This window comes from Rhinolophus hipposideros (assembly GCF_964194185.1).
Source record: "Rhinolophus hipposideros genome assembly, chromosome: 16".
Lineage (NCBI taxonomy): Eukaryota > Metazoa > Chordata > Mammalia > Chiroptera > Rhinolophidae > Rhinolophus > Rhinolophus hipposideros.
The window spans coordinates 11274242-11289786 of record NC_138062.1 but is presented as its reverse complement, the minus strand read 5'-3'; the positions used below and the strand labels follow the sequence as shown (position 1 = coordinate 11289786).

Sequence of the window (15545 nt, the reverse complement as noted above, 5' to 3'; positions counted from 1 at the left end):
GTGAATCTGAGTGTTGACTCCTGTACATATAAAAATCTTTAAAAATCTTTTATTAACCTACTTTTTTGAGCATAGAAGATTTCCATGTGCATCTAGGGGTTATCCTTAATCTTCCGCCTCAGTGCACAGAGCTACATAGCTTTGTTTTCTATAATGAATTCCACCAAAACTCACCACAACACGGCAGGATCGTCTGACCTCAAACTACATCTTAGTTTCTCCCCACAATCATAGTAATTTCTCCCCATAAGACATAGTAATGAAGTTTCAATCCCTTCTTGTTCCTGGCTCAGCTTCTTTTATTGTTACCCAGGCTACATTGTAAAAACAAACAAGCAACACTGACAATGCTACCTCATTCACTCTATCTTTGCTTTATCTTTACCAATTTTACTTCATTTGGATTTTGCTCCTATTTGAGATTTCAACCATTATTTGAATAGAAGAAATATTTCAATTCCTAGTAGCTTTTATTTTTCTTGAACTCAATTAGCATTTATTTTCAGCACTACTCATTTTTTTTACAATTTATATTACCATATTTGATCTCATTGCCTCCTCTGTATATCAAGGAAGTTTGAGCAGTTAGTGCCTAATTAATACTTATTTAATAACTGAATGATGGTCAAATGTGTGATATTTCTTATGACCTTGAGTTGTTCATCTCAAAATAGTTGCTGTTGTTTAGGGATATTATCTGTGTAACAAGGGTTGTAAAATGATTTCTAGGTAAATGGTATATTAGAAGGACTCAAAGGATTACAACCAATACCTATACCTATAAAAAATGCACACAAACAAGAAAATATATTTAATTTAGTATTCTTTGAGAAATGATTTAAAAGGAGCAATTTAATTTCTTTAGTATAAGTCAGAAAAGGACTTTCAAATATATCGCATCTCCACATAGTGGAATATTGTAGGTCGGGTGGATGAAAGGACACTATAGTAAGCCTTGTCTCTTTTTGCCTGTTTTAAAAACATTATCTACTCTCTGTACATGAAATATAATTCCTCTCCATTATCTTGCAGGTAGTCAATTGATCTTCAGGTGTGAAGTGATTTTTGTTAGGTTTAAATAGTTATTTAGAGGTGAAGTCATAGCTAAAAGGTTATACTCTTTACCTAATGGTCTACATCTACACATATAGTATTAAAATTGTTACTTCAGGAAAAGTACATCCATGATCAAACGGGTAAAAATGCCTCTTTGGGTAATTCATTAAACCAAAATCGAATACCCAAATAAGACCTTAATAAGATAAAAACCCATAGTTTTAAATTTTAAGTTACATGGACACTATTTGCAATAGGGAAAGGATTCATAGTCCTCCAAAATAATTCTGGGATATGAGAAAATGCGCTCATAATTTCTTAGCATGTATTACTTTATTTAGACTATTAGTTTTATAACTCTCCTTCAGCTGAAGAGTTTATTTCCTATCACTTCTATCTCCTTGGAATGCACAGTCATAGATTTGAGACCAATATATGGCACACTCACTCACAAATTGTCCGTTATTTTTGATTTGTGTGAGTTTATCTGAATTTCATAGATGTGATTCAAGTTGAAATGGATTTGAGGAGAATCACTTTGAAGGCTACTAGTACTGTTACTGCTTATACTCATACGAGCAGCCTATTTGCTAAAAACAACTACGGATTTCAAATAATTACTTAAATACTTCCAATTGGCAATTATCTGCCATATATTATACACCAAAATTAAAATCATCAGATCACAGACAAAATCGTGGGTAGTAGCAACTATGTAAGCCTTGTCTCTTTTTGCCTGTTTTAAAAACCTTCTTTCATCTTTCTGTACTTGAAATACTGATCATGTCCATTTGCAATATCAGTCACTTTTATTCCGAAACCAATCACACTAGGACAGAGTATAGACTAACAGCTTCACCACACCCATATGGTGATAATTGCAATTAACTCTTTCTAGTCATAAAAAGAGAGTAACAGGTGTATTATCTGCTTATATTCTGTTTATTCAATACTCTATTCCAAGAAAGAATGGCTAGCAACAAATCAACTCAAGTCAGTCATTGGAAGTCTTTCCATCTTGTTTGATCGCATTTCTTCTTAAAACCTAGTTAGTGCTTGTCACACTGTCCATCTCTTACTGGGTCCTGCTACATTTGGACAGCTCTTCTGGAGAAATGTTCTTGCCTTTCATCTGAAGTTTTGTCTGAAATCCTTTTTTCTTTTCTTTTTTCTATCACTGTAACACAACTTCAGATTTAGATCGATCTAGGATGAATGTCTCCTGTGAATGCTTGTGTACCCTCCCCAATTCATATGTTGAAACTAATGCTCATTGTGATGGTCTTGGCTGTGACCTTTGGGAGGTACTTAGGTCATGAGGTGGAGCCCTCAAGAATGGCATCAGTGCTCTTATAAACGACTCCACAGAGCCCCACGTCCCTCTGCAACATGTGATGATACAATGAGAAATCTGTAGCCCAGAAGAGGGCTGTCAGCCGACCACACACACACCCTGATCTCAGATTCCTTGCCTCCAGGACTTTGATAAGTACATTTCTGTTGTTTGCCCCTCCCCCCCCACCACCACTGTGTGAATTTTGTGGTAGTAGCCTGGATGGACTATGAAACAGGACCTAATCTAACAACATCTGAATTGGCTGTTCACATTAGATGACTGGATTGCTCTCATAGTTTCAATTTCCATTGCTGCATCGCTTTCCAAAATACCACTTTGCTTCTTAACCAAGTCCATTTATGACCTTGCCTTTCTTTCTTCTACCTCCGCTAATCAAATTTTTCTGTCACTGAGGTTTATCTTGTGAACACGTTGAACTGATTAAAGCAACTTAAACTATAATATGATGTCATATTCTACAAGGAGGAGCTTTATAACCCAAACAAATTGGTTGTTGGCACAAGGCATAGAAAAGATGATTTGAATGCCAAACTCGAATGGTAGTTCTCAACTGGCAGAAACTACCACTGCGTTGTTCAGTCAGGGTCTCTGGTGAAAAAGATATATGTAATCAATATTCCTCACTTTACTAAATCTATTACCACTGAGTATATACCAGGTCTGTGCTGGAGGCTGTACTAGAAAGAGGTGAAGAGCTTTCAAAACCATTTATTAGACATGCTCATTTAATGTTGAAAACAAACCAGCCAACAATTATGGAATGATATAGTAAGTGCATAAAATACATACAAATGGGGTACTCCAGAGCTCAGAGATGACACGCTGACTCAGAATTTCCTTCAGGGAGTGGAGGTGGATATAAGAGTAGAGATTTGAAAGGAAGTAGGAGTTTCACGAAATTGTATGCAGGATGAGGTGGGGGTGATGTCCCAGGCAGCACTGCTGGACATGCTGGGACCCACCTGAGACACCACTGGCAACCTGCTTCAGGAAATCACTCAGCAACCAACTGAGGCTTGTTAAAACGCAGCAATTATGAGCCTGTTGTTTGAAAACACTGCATAACCTAATAATACAGAAGGCTTTTTGTACTTTATAATAAAGGAAAAAACATATTTTTTGGTGTTAAATACAGTTCAGAAATATAGTTATTTTATTCTTACCTGCACAAATAACTAAGGAAAACCCACAATGTCTTGACACCATAGATCTCGAGAATTTATTATTACCTTGTTGCTTTCCATTTGGAAATAATTCCTGAATTTGAATTTAACATAATTTATTTTATTACTACCTATAATGTCTCACGGCATGCTTTATTTCTAAGTATCCCTAAAGCTTAGAGCAATTGCAATCCTTCATGTGCTCTCCAGAAGAAGGCATGAATATACATTCCCATGAGAGCCAGTCTAATGCTTCTTCTCATTTCAGTAGAGTTGACTTTAGGCTATGATAAATACTTTCTATTTCTGGCTTTTGACACCTGTGATAGTTATATTAGGTTTCTTCCGTTTTAACAAGGAATTATTGTGTTGAATTTTGAAAGCAATTGAAAGGGGAGAAGCCTATAATTAATTATACAGACAGATAGCTCTTTATTGTCCAAATAAATTTGTAACTTTACAATTACACAAATACTCACCAGGCCACACTGCATAACACCTTGCCGTCATCAGGAGGCTGGGCTATCAGAAAACTACCTTAAGTTACACCACAGCAACCTCAGTCCTGAAAATAATCCCTGCCATCAAAATATGCCTTTCTCCCTATCATTTTCCCATGTGTATTAATATGAACTCAATTTTGAAAGATACCTGGAAGAGAACTGAAAGAGAACTAATAACACCTGACATTCTAGCTGTAAGTGGCAATGGGAGATATTGTTTATAAAAATTTCATTCAGTAACATATAGGAAGAAATTCTGGAAGGGCTATGAAATCAATATGAATGTGCCAATACATTATTTCTCTATAGTCATCTCCTTTATTAAATTTCCATACCCTTCCCTTTTCTCCATATTTAAGCCTCCTGATAACAACAGCAGCAAAAATAAATAAGTATACTACAAAGCAGTTGTAGCATCTATAATTGAAAACAGGCACCCAAAAGTCTCATGTGTCACTGTATCACCTTTAAATGATTTCTCCTCTGGTTCAGTCATAATCCTATTTTGATAGTCTATAACCCTTCCACTCAATTCTTATTTGAACAGCTCTGGAGCCCTTGATTCTAAAGAAAACAAAAACCAAAACAGAAACAACTCAGGTGGACAGATAACAAAAATAAAAAAAATAAAATAAAAGCTTATCCAATATAAAAATGTACACAAAAAAGCAAGGGAGATATAACGGGTACCTATTTGAGTCTTCATTTCCTCCCTCCATTGTCAGGTTACCTCTGCCCTCATCCAGCATGCTAAATTGATTCTTCAATCGTTGGAGTAAGTCACATCTTCACTCCTGCAGCAGTTGTTGGTTCTGCATGCGGTGTGTGCTGCTGTTTTCCATTAATGTCTATCAGGGAATATTGATTATCTAAGTGATTAGAGGTATTTGAGGATTAATTGAATTCCAGAAATATACCTCCATTTCTATATTGGCAATAACACTGTTCTAATCCCTTGATAATCAGGGTCAATTTCCCAAACTGACTCCATTTTTGTTTGTTCTGTTTCGATCATATGGAGTCCAAAAAGTGTGTACAACTACATCAACAACTCCTTTGATATAACCACTGTTGTACACCCTCGTATAATTATGTCTCCTTTGGGTGCCAAGATCTTCATACAAAGTCCAAAACAGTAGAGATGGAAAACACAACAACAATAACAAAAATTGAGCAGCTCATTAAATGTAATAGAATGAGATGCCTCGCCCATTTCCCTGATTTGGCAATCACATATATTGGCTATGAGAGAAAGATCATTCTCTATTAGCTGTGAGTTTGTGCAAATATTGTATCTGTGAGCAGCACTGCTAACTTACCAGAGGTTTCTGAGAGCTGATACTGTCACTGAGTTTTCTAGAGGCTCTGCTACCGTTCCATGATGGTGTTTGCTTCTAGGTTAGAGTGCAACGTGGTCTGACCAGTGAATCTTTTGAACACAGCTCATTTTCTACATAAATGAAATCCTTCTTTGGAACACTATTGTGTGGAATATCACGTTGGTGCATTAAGTGATTTAGAAGACCATAATTGTTATTGCCAGCGGAATTGTGTTGGTGAGGAAGACCAATTAAAATAAGGAACAAGGGAAAATCACCATGCCCTCCTTGATAGAAGGGGTCCGATGTACTTGACCTGAGACTGGATGATGTCTAGTCTCCTTGAGATATGGTAACATTTGGAGCATTCATTATTTGTCTTTAGAGCCAGCAGATTAGATAGCTAGCAGTAGCAGTAGACAGGTTACCAAGGAGAGAGAAAAACCCATGTTGTTGAAGCACTGCATAATCTCCATTGCTGTCACCATAGTAAACTGCATGGGCCGTTTTGTTAACCATTGAGATGGCTAAAGATATATGGTTTCTATCAAAAAAAAATAATATTGTTCATCTGATTATTGAGATTTTCTTCAAGGTATGGAATAAAAATGTTAAGTATTCATGTGGAAACAAGCATTTTCATAGGCTAGCTGCATTTTGTGATGTTTACCCACATATTTCTACCTACATATTCTATTACTGATTCATGCAGGTCTCTGGTCATGCATGAAAGCAATTAACCGATATCCAAAAATCACTGTAGATCAAAACCTTTAGTGGCCATCTTTCTTTCCTAGTAATGGGGATATCCCTAATATACTCCTTGAAGTCCCTTATCCATTTTTCATTCTGGGCTTAATGAAAATGGGACTGAATGACAGTTGTAGTCATTTTATATTAAAAAATTTCTGGACTTTCAGTCTCAGAACTCAATCTGTATTTCATTTACTGCTTTGATAATTAGAAGCACTCTCAAAAAGTCAAGGTAACATTTTTTATCAGAGATGTCTACTTATAAGCACTCATATCAGTGAATTTATTCTGCTTTAAAATTGTTTTCCACTTCCTGTTATAGAAGACTCAGAATCCATTTCCACATACATTTTTGTGTTTACTCCCCTTATAAATGATAAAATCGTGCATCTCTTTTATGGGTGGCACTTTCATTCAAGGTACAACTTAATAATTAGCCCTCTGTGCTATATTGATTTCTGGCCTCTAATTTAATTCTGGAACAAATGAAATGTGGCATGGGAAGGCCTGATTGCTCTTGCAAAGGACTATCTTGGATGATTAATCAGAGAAGAAGGTTGGCTAATTCCAGCAAGAAAACTTTGGTGTGGGTTTGATATTTCAAAGGACTCTGAGTCATCCACATTTTCTAAATGCCATTATTACTATTTTGGATTCCACATATTTCCATAAATTTTCCAACTTTCTCTAAAGATATCTGGCAATTTGAACCTAAATTATAATTCAGCAACCCACAAAATAACACTTGGAATCTCATTTTCAGGTATAGCAACCTTATTGTTACAGGAGATAAAATAATCATTTTATGTGAGTCGTACAAACCCTCAGATCTTCTGACTGCTATGAGATAAGAAGTTAAAAGAATTTAAATGGTGTTCATTTTCTGTATTTTAAGACTTTAAAATACAAAAAGCACACAGACTCCCCAACGTCTTTTCATTCTTTGCACGATCCCTAATGATTTTTTGCAGTAAAGATTTGGTCACCAAGACTTGCCTTCATCACCTTATTTCACTTAACTTTATGTGCTCATTAATGGACATCCAAGTAACTAAACCTGGGGTTTAATGGACTCAGTTTTGCCTCACTTTAATGACTGCAAAGCTAAGGAGCAAGTTCTCACTTCCCATTTTTTTGAGAGTCTGTGGCCGATAGCTGTTATTGATGTCAATTACTCAATGATTTAATGCTCATAGTTGTTAGCCACAGTACCACCTTAGCTATTTAGAATTGTAGCGACTTATGAAAAACCACCCTGAAGGTGGAACTTCTGGGAGCAGTTCTGAGTCCACACTGTAGAACTGGACCACCAAGGGTATGGCCTGCTGGCTCACTGTCAGGAAGCTGCAGAACTATGAAGTGCTCTTTATAGAACCAAATCGCATCTGCCAAGAAGAGGAAGCTGCCAGGTTGGAGGCAGTCTCAAAAGTCAGGCACCAGTACAATAGCCACGGACTCCAGCAGCATCCTTTCTGTTCCATATTCTGCATGTACATTTTTCTCTAAGGAACTTAACCCTTCTTAACCCCAAAATCCAATAGCTGAATCTATGTCATACCCAAAATCTTAACTAGAAAAAGGTCTAGGGAACATAGTTTTACCTTCATATTCTACTCCTCTATGAGAAGGTGTGTTTAAAAGGGATCAGAGTGAGTATTGAATAAACCAATCCTTATTATCGGTATAAAATTGTTCAGCTTTTAAATGATTGTCACTTATCAGATGTTTTATATGTTTTGTAATTTATATGCACACATTTTAAGGTCCTTTATTTTGTGAAATGTATATAGTTTGTGACTAAAAGCAAAAGACAAAAGAATGAATTTATCTTTTTTCACTAATAAAGAACATTCTTAGGAAGGTCTTTGTTGCTTAAAGAAAATGGAAAACAAATGATATGTGGTCAATTAGAGGAATCTGTAAACAGGAGCTAATTATTTTTTAATGTGATTCAGAATGTGATAAAAACAAAAGTACACAATAAAATTTTGTCATATTCTATAAGGATTACTGTAAGGGGGGTGGCGGGAGGGAGATGAGGGTAAAGGGGATCAAATATATGGTGATAGAAGGAGAACTGACTCTGGGTGGTGAGCACACAATGGGATTTATAGATGATGTAATACAGAATTGTACACCTGAAATCTATGTAATCTCACTAACAATTGTCACCACAATAAATTAAAAAACACATTTTGCATTTAAAATATTTTATTAAACCTTGAATAATTACTCAAGTATTGTGTTTATTAGTGATAAAAAGTGAAGAAATCAGTCCACAGTATCGTATTAAATAAACTTTAGCAAAATATTGCAGAAGGCTTATATAATAAAAATGCTGTTTCAGTTTGTTGGAGAAGATGAAAAAAAAGTCAAGGATAAATAAGAGTCACAAAAGAGATAAAATATGAAATTCACAGAATAACCAAAACAGAATTGAGAACAAAGTTTCCTATATATTGGGGGGAAATAAATAAAGGAAGAGAAAGAAGATTAAAAACAAAGATAAAGTGAAAAGACAATAAGTTGAGAAAAGGAGTTCGAGTATTTTAAAGGTGGCCTTGATAATGTATTTATCAAACAGGCAGAAAGTAGGTACTATTAACTCTGCTTGAAGATAGAAATAAAACCTGCCTAGTGAAAGAATAATAGATTAAGGGAAGATTTTGAACTTAATAAATTATATTATATATTTACATAACAGAGAGAGGGAACACAGGAAATATATATATATATAATTCATATCTATATGAATGATAGAGAGAGGAATGTGAAAGATTTCTTATAAGGTAGAATAATGTGAAATATCAGGGATTTCTATTACCTAAGGAAACACAATTTCTAAGGTTAGAACAATCTACCCCGTCTTTTTTCTCTGTTATAAAGACTTGTATTAGAAAAGAAGAGCTATTCCATTTGAGTTTGGGATATATTATTAGCCTACATTGTGGAGAGTTTCCATGTTGGAGGTTTATTATTTTAAATAGCAAACTATCATTTGCATGGACTTCATATAGGATCAGTATCAGGGAACATTTACCATTTCATTGTCTTGTATCTAATATTAGTTGTATGAGGAACCATTAACCATATGATGATTATGATAATGGTACTTATATTCGTATAATACCTTTAAAAATATTCTCATTAGTTTTCATATTCAGTCTGCAACATAATCATGTGTTTTTATTCTATTTACCAAAATCAAAGGGAATTTCATGAATATTTCTTAAAATGTATTGTTATTAATAACAAAACATCATATTGAATTTTGTTTTCAAAAACCCAGCTCCCTTCTATTTTATCATAGCTTCAAATTAAAGTGAATGGCTTTTCCTCAAGTGTTCTTTCGCTGCTAAGTTTTCAGCTTATTAGGGGTATGCGCATGTTTTAACAGAGTAATGTTAATGGAGGTTTTAACTAGTCATTTAAAACAGTAATTTTTTTTTCGTGTGATTTAAATTGATTTAAAGACCCTACTACTATTCTAAGTGTGGAAGAGAAAAAGAAAAGAATAAACTCAAACATACTAAGTTATGGCAAGTTAGTGTTTTTCAGGCAGAAGAATGGGAAAAAAAGAAAGAAAATGTAGATTATTGAAGTAAAATTTTCACTCATTTACTAATTACCCTCCTTAAAAATCTCACAATGCATGTTTTTTCCTTATTTATGCTGTGGTTAAAATCAACAGAAAACACATACTACGTTTGCTATAATTTTGAGATTTGACATGCAATTCTGATTTGACTATGCAGAACACTTGGAGGATAGAAATATGATTATGGCATGAAACCAGTTTAAAGGGCCCTGTGTGTTTCATTGTGTCAGGTGTTTCTCCGTTATTATTGTTGTCTCAGCATTCAACATTTGCCCTGGGATTTTCATTTTTTCAACACGGCTTTTTTTTTAAATTAGTTCTTAATGAAAATCACCTGTAAATGGACTTTTTGGAACTCTGTTTTGTATTTTGAATTTTGCCATGTTCTCAGGATGGTGGGAAATGTATGTAGTGAATACAGTTTTTTCAAAACATGATTAAGTTGTAGAGATACTAGCAGTAACTCAGCTCTCTTGATTTCATCCTCTACAGACACAAGATAACTAAAGTCACTCTTTCGAGGACAGCATGGAGACTGCTCACTGGTAAAATGAGCGGCACCTGAATTTGAGGAGCCCAGGACAGTGAACTCCACCAGTCTCAGGTAGTTTGGGGAATTGGGTGGTGTTGCTTTTCCCTGGTCACTCGTGCACCAGACATTTGTGATGTAACTCATTTACTATAACCTGATGGATACGTTAAGCCGCAAAATATGTGATCAGTGGGGGACTATGATAAATTATTAGATATAAATTGAAATGTATATAGGAAATAGAGCCTGATTAGCCTCACAGGAAGGATTTGTTTATTTGACCAAAGGAACTAGAATTAAGGAAGACTCAAAATGGTCATGAATGAATGTCTTTTTGACTTTTCCATTTTCATAATCTTGATCTGTGAAATTCATAATGTTTTATTCTAGATAAAATAGCTGTGTATCTATCTATCGATCTGTCTGTCTGTCTATCATCTATCTATAAAACATCAATGGGTGTTTAACAATATTCTGTATATATCAGATATAGTTTTAAATTAAATCATCCAGTTAGTAGATGTATAATCTTATTTTTTTAAATCCATTTTTATAAGGATAAAGAAATAGAGGTTCATAATAGTCAAGTAATTTGCCAAACCTTAATTGGCTATTGAAAAACATTATATTTCAGGACAAATCACCTCATGTACCAGATCACCTATCAGGGCTTCACACCATCTTCCTCTTCATGCACTTGTTTTTGACCAGAGGTTTCAAGAGTCAGAGTATTGTAGTACAGAGGTATTTAGATAATTTCCCTTGAAGAGCATTCCATTCATGTATATTAAAAGTGTACATGAATATGTATGTGTATATAGTTTGAAGATTTAAAAGCAACCTATTTTGAACAATGAAGTCTATTCTAATATAATCTACACCATGACAAAAGATTAAAAACAAGCCATATTTTGGGTGCAGAGGGAGCCTAGTCCAGAAAAAAAGACTGAATTTGAAAAAAGGGTCACAGAATGTGAGCATAAATAGTTTCTGGGGAGTAGGTCTTTGTTTATCAGTTGAAAATTAATTTAAAACAATTGTCCAAATTTTATGAGGAGAAGTAACATATTTAATATTTTAAGGACTTTTATAGATAAAAAATGAGATAAAGGATATGAGGCAAATGTGAAATTAAATTATTTTGATAAGAAATTGACTTAGTCTTTTATTTGTGTGTTTTTGAAAGAAAATATTTTTTATACAAAAACTACATTTACTAAGGTTATATTAGAGTTTGATGAAACAGATAATCTATAAGCAGGTTTAGAGTGTTAGCAGTTGAACAATATACACTGTATGCCTACATAGTAATTGAATTTAAAAATTTGGAAAGAAAATATAGTGAACACTCATATGTATGTTTAATTTACTGGTAATGAAAGGGATGTTATATTTTTCTGTGGTAAGTAAATACTCAGGAAATAAGTAAAAACTAAAATAGTTACACTACAGTCTCAAATACTTTATTAAAATAGAATTATTTTGTTGAAAAAACAAGCATGCATCTTAAAAAGTAAATATCTCAGGTTCATTGTTGGGGACATTTGTGTACAAATGTTTCCTACGACACCTGTTTCCCATGAAACAACACTTGAACATTTCACACAACAAAATATTATATAACGAAATGCATTTGTTTTTCTTTGAAAATGAATTTATCTGTGTAGCATAGAGCTTCATTCTAAGAATGCAAAATGTAACTCTTATCAAATGAGGCATGTAGCATGTGATGTAGGTTTTGGGAAACATAAAGCATTAACTAAAAAGCTTTCTAATGAGAGATGGCTACATTCATAGCAAACATCAATCTACAAAAAAATGGGATTTAAAATATGTAGTAGATAGGTGTGATGGATGACTTGGTAAATGGCAGCTATGATCTATGTGTGTTTCTAATTAGAGGTCTAAATAAAACATTTTGAGTTCTAATATTTTTGTTTGTTTGTTTTTGGTGGGGGGCTCTTATACAGTAATTTAAAAATAGTGATGATTTAGCAAAAATTGTTGATTCAGGTACTTCTTGATTAGCCATGAAAAGTGTCTGTAGATATCACAACAATAAAAAAATATCCAAAACATGCCAAAAGTTTCAACCACCTCCCTTTAAACAGCTTTTTATTTTAGCTATGAATAAGAACTAAACAGCATGACCTGTCATAATTATTTGAGGCATATGCTAATTAGTAATAAAATGTCATAAAAATGGAGATCAATATGGAAAATATATCTAAAATGTCTCAGTTGATAACCAGTCAATAACTCTCTTATTGGCTGTGTTTATTATGTCCTATTCACTGAGGTAAATGCTTCCAATGGATTACCTCATTTAACCCTCAGAACAATGCTATTGCAGATGCTGTTACAATACCAGCAGGGAGACTGAAGCTCAGACTACTTAATACAATGTTCAAGGCCATAGAGCTGGTATGTTAAAATGCCAGGATTAGTATCCAGGCCCTGGGATTTCACAATTCTAAATCTTAACTACCACTGACTGCTGCCTCCCATCATTCTCTCAGGTTCCTAATGTGTATGTTGGGGTGTGGGAGCCCACAAATCAGAGAAGACTGAATGATGGCTTTGTTTAATAAGGATGCTAGGCTCCATCCATGTCTCATTTGGTTAGTCTGCAATATGGAGGACAAGTTGATGGTTTGCTTTCATCATTTGGGTATTCTAGACACAGACCCTTTCAGGACAACAATACCCTGCCAAACTATCTCTCACATAAGATAAGGTCAATATATTCACATGACTCTGGGATACACATACATAATTAGATTAGCATAACTACTACTTGAAAATATGAAGCCTATTAGGATAATGTTGGAGTGGGTGGGATTTGTGGGTGTAAGGAAATAGCTTCTGCTATTAAATTTAGAATTCTCCTTGTAAAATGAAATTAATAATGCTGCTGACTCAGAATTGGAGGATCAAATGAGCTATTATATGTAAACATTACTTATAAAGGGGAGAGCTTTTCAAGTTGTAGAAATTTTTATGTATTGAAGTTTTATTTATTTTTCTTACCTCTTATATATTACTTTAAAATTTTGACCAAGTGGAGCCTTTTTATCTTTTTTTTTTTTTTTTTTTAAGGAAGAAAATAGAATTGAGGTGATTATTATCACCAGGGAGCTCTATAAACAAAATACGTTCTTAGAAAACAACCATAATCTGCCCATTAATTTATGCTTAGATATCAAATACATCAAGAATAAATGGAATTATGGAAATAATTCTTGTGAACAATTTCCTGTACATTCAACGTGATGTTTTTATTATTAAATTTTAATTTACTATGATATCCAGGATGGTCTTTTGGTCTCACAATCATCAGACTCTTAGGGTCACAGCACAGGGCTGCCTGCTCCTAAGTGCTCTTTTAGATACCCAGCTGACTGAACTGGGGTAAGATAGGGGTTCAGAAGAAACACTAAACACACAGAAACCAAAGTGTTTGAAATAATATTCATCTTACTGTTAATTTTAAATTTTAAAATTATGTGTAAATATATCTCTGAAAGGCCATTTATGTATGTGCACCAGTTTAAGAAAGTTCCATTGTAACATTAAAGGATCATGATGCTCGAAGACTGGGTAAATTAAAATATTTTAAATTTCAAAAAGCTTTTTTTCAATACACAGAGGGTGCCAAAAAGAGTATACACATTTTAAGAAAGGCAAAAAATAAATAAATAAATAAAATAAAATTACACTAATGGTAACTAGTTTGAGCACCTCTTGTAATTGCATAAGACATGGCTTGGATTCATCTTTTGTTATCGGTATATGAGTATATTATTATAATTTTAATACAGTTTTTCCTTTCTTAAAATGTGTATACATTTTTTGACACCCTCTGTATGTAAATGTTTTACTCAAAAGTTTAGAAGTAAGATATAACTGATGAAATGTGCGCCATGTAATCTAACAGTGAAAGCAGAATTCAGTATCAAACTTATCAACCAAATCAGGCTGAGTTTCTATCCAAAAAGTTTGCCTTCATTTTTCAATTCAGAGAAACATGCTAATGCATGCTTTCTGCATGCATGCTTCTGTGATGACTATCTGGTTTCTGATTTCTGATTCTAATACAGATAGGCAGGGCTCATACCTTGCCACACGTTTGTCACCGGGCCCCTCTGCCCTCAGTATTTCTTACCTCTGTTCTCTGCCTTTTCTCATAGGAGTGCTCATGTGTGGTCATCAGGGGATAGAAGTCAGGTCATTAAATAAAATCTGTCAGCACTCTCATCAAGTTTGGCCTTATAATATCCCTACAAGGAAAAACATATGCTGCTTTGTTGCCTGTAAGAGCTGTATGCATAAAGGGAGACAGACACCTTAGTGGTGGTTAGATTAAAGGAAGCTCCACAACTATTAATATTTTAAGTTGTTTTTGGTTTAGCACCCCAGCATTTTTGCACCCCATATGCACCACAGAAACATTCAAGGTACGAGGTGTGCCTTCCTTATACATTTGGAAAGGGTAACGGGAAGAAGGCCTTGGAATGAGAGAGATGAACCTCATGTATAGGTGCCGTCTCAGGAAAGTCCATCGTAGGGAAAAGTCTCTACAGCAGTGAAGGACCTGAAGGTCATTCCCACCAAACTCTGTGCCAACGCTGATCTTATATTGGCCTCAGAATAATCTGAGATGAAGAATGAAAGTATGAAAATGTAACTAACCTCAGTTGATTCACTAGAAATTTTGCTTTTCATTCCATTTAATGTAACTCAGGGCAATGTTGTTAATAACTTTAAAATGGATTATGATTACTACTATTACAAAATATTAAGATTTTAAAATCAAATTTACATATTGTTTTAATGTTTATTTTATTGTTTTCCGGGATGAGTTCATTTTATTTCAAAAGAATTACATTAAAATTAAAATATAAGGCAGTTTGCACTTGCAGTCAAATGATGTTTGATTTTAAGAAGTCAAGCTGTATCAAGAACAGAAGTTTTTTTTTTCCTGAAAAACGTCAATGTGTAAGGCAATATGTGTATCATTTCATTATTGAAATCAAATAAGTGAATGTAACCTTTTATATAGGACTACAAAGAGAGATATCTTTCATAACTTATGTTTAAAATAGAGGAATTTCAAATATTCACATACTGATTAAATAAAATAGCCAATAGTAAAAGTTTAAAAATGTGGTTCAATGAATGAAATAGCCACTGCTATTTATTTTATGATTTATTTTGTTTCGTCAAGATAGATTTGACAGCACACGCATTTATTTCTTTGTAGC

General features: G+C 34.0%; 1 long non-coding RNA gene across 2 annotated transcripts in view; it reads left to right on the top strand.

Annotated features, from left to right (window-relative positions):
- The window catches only part of LOC308509151, a 189615-nt gene extending 178848 nt beyond the window's left edge, over positions 1 to 10767 (top strand). For both annotated transcript variants that reach the window (XR_013995133.1, XR_013995134.1), the window contains one exon: positions 10242 to 10767. This is a non-coding gene — a long non-coding RNA (uncharacterized lncRNA). The remainder of the gene's footprint in view (positions 1 to 10241) is intronic.
- The last annotated feature ends 4778 nt before the right edge of the window (positions 10768 to 15545 follow it).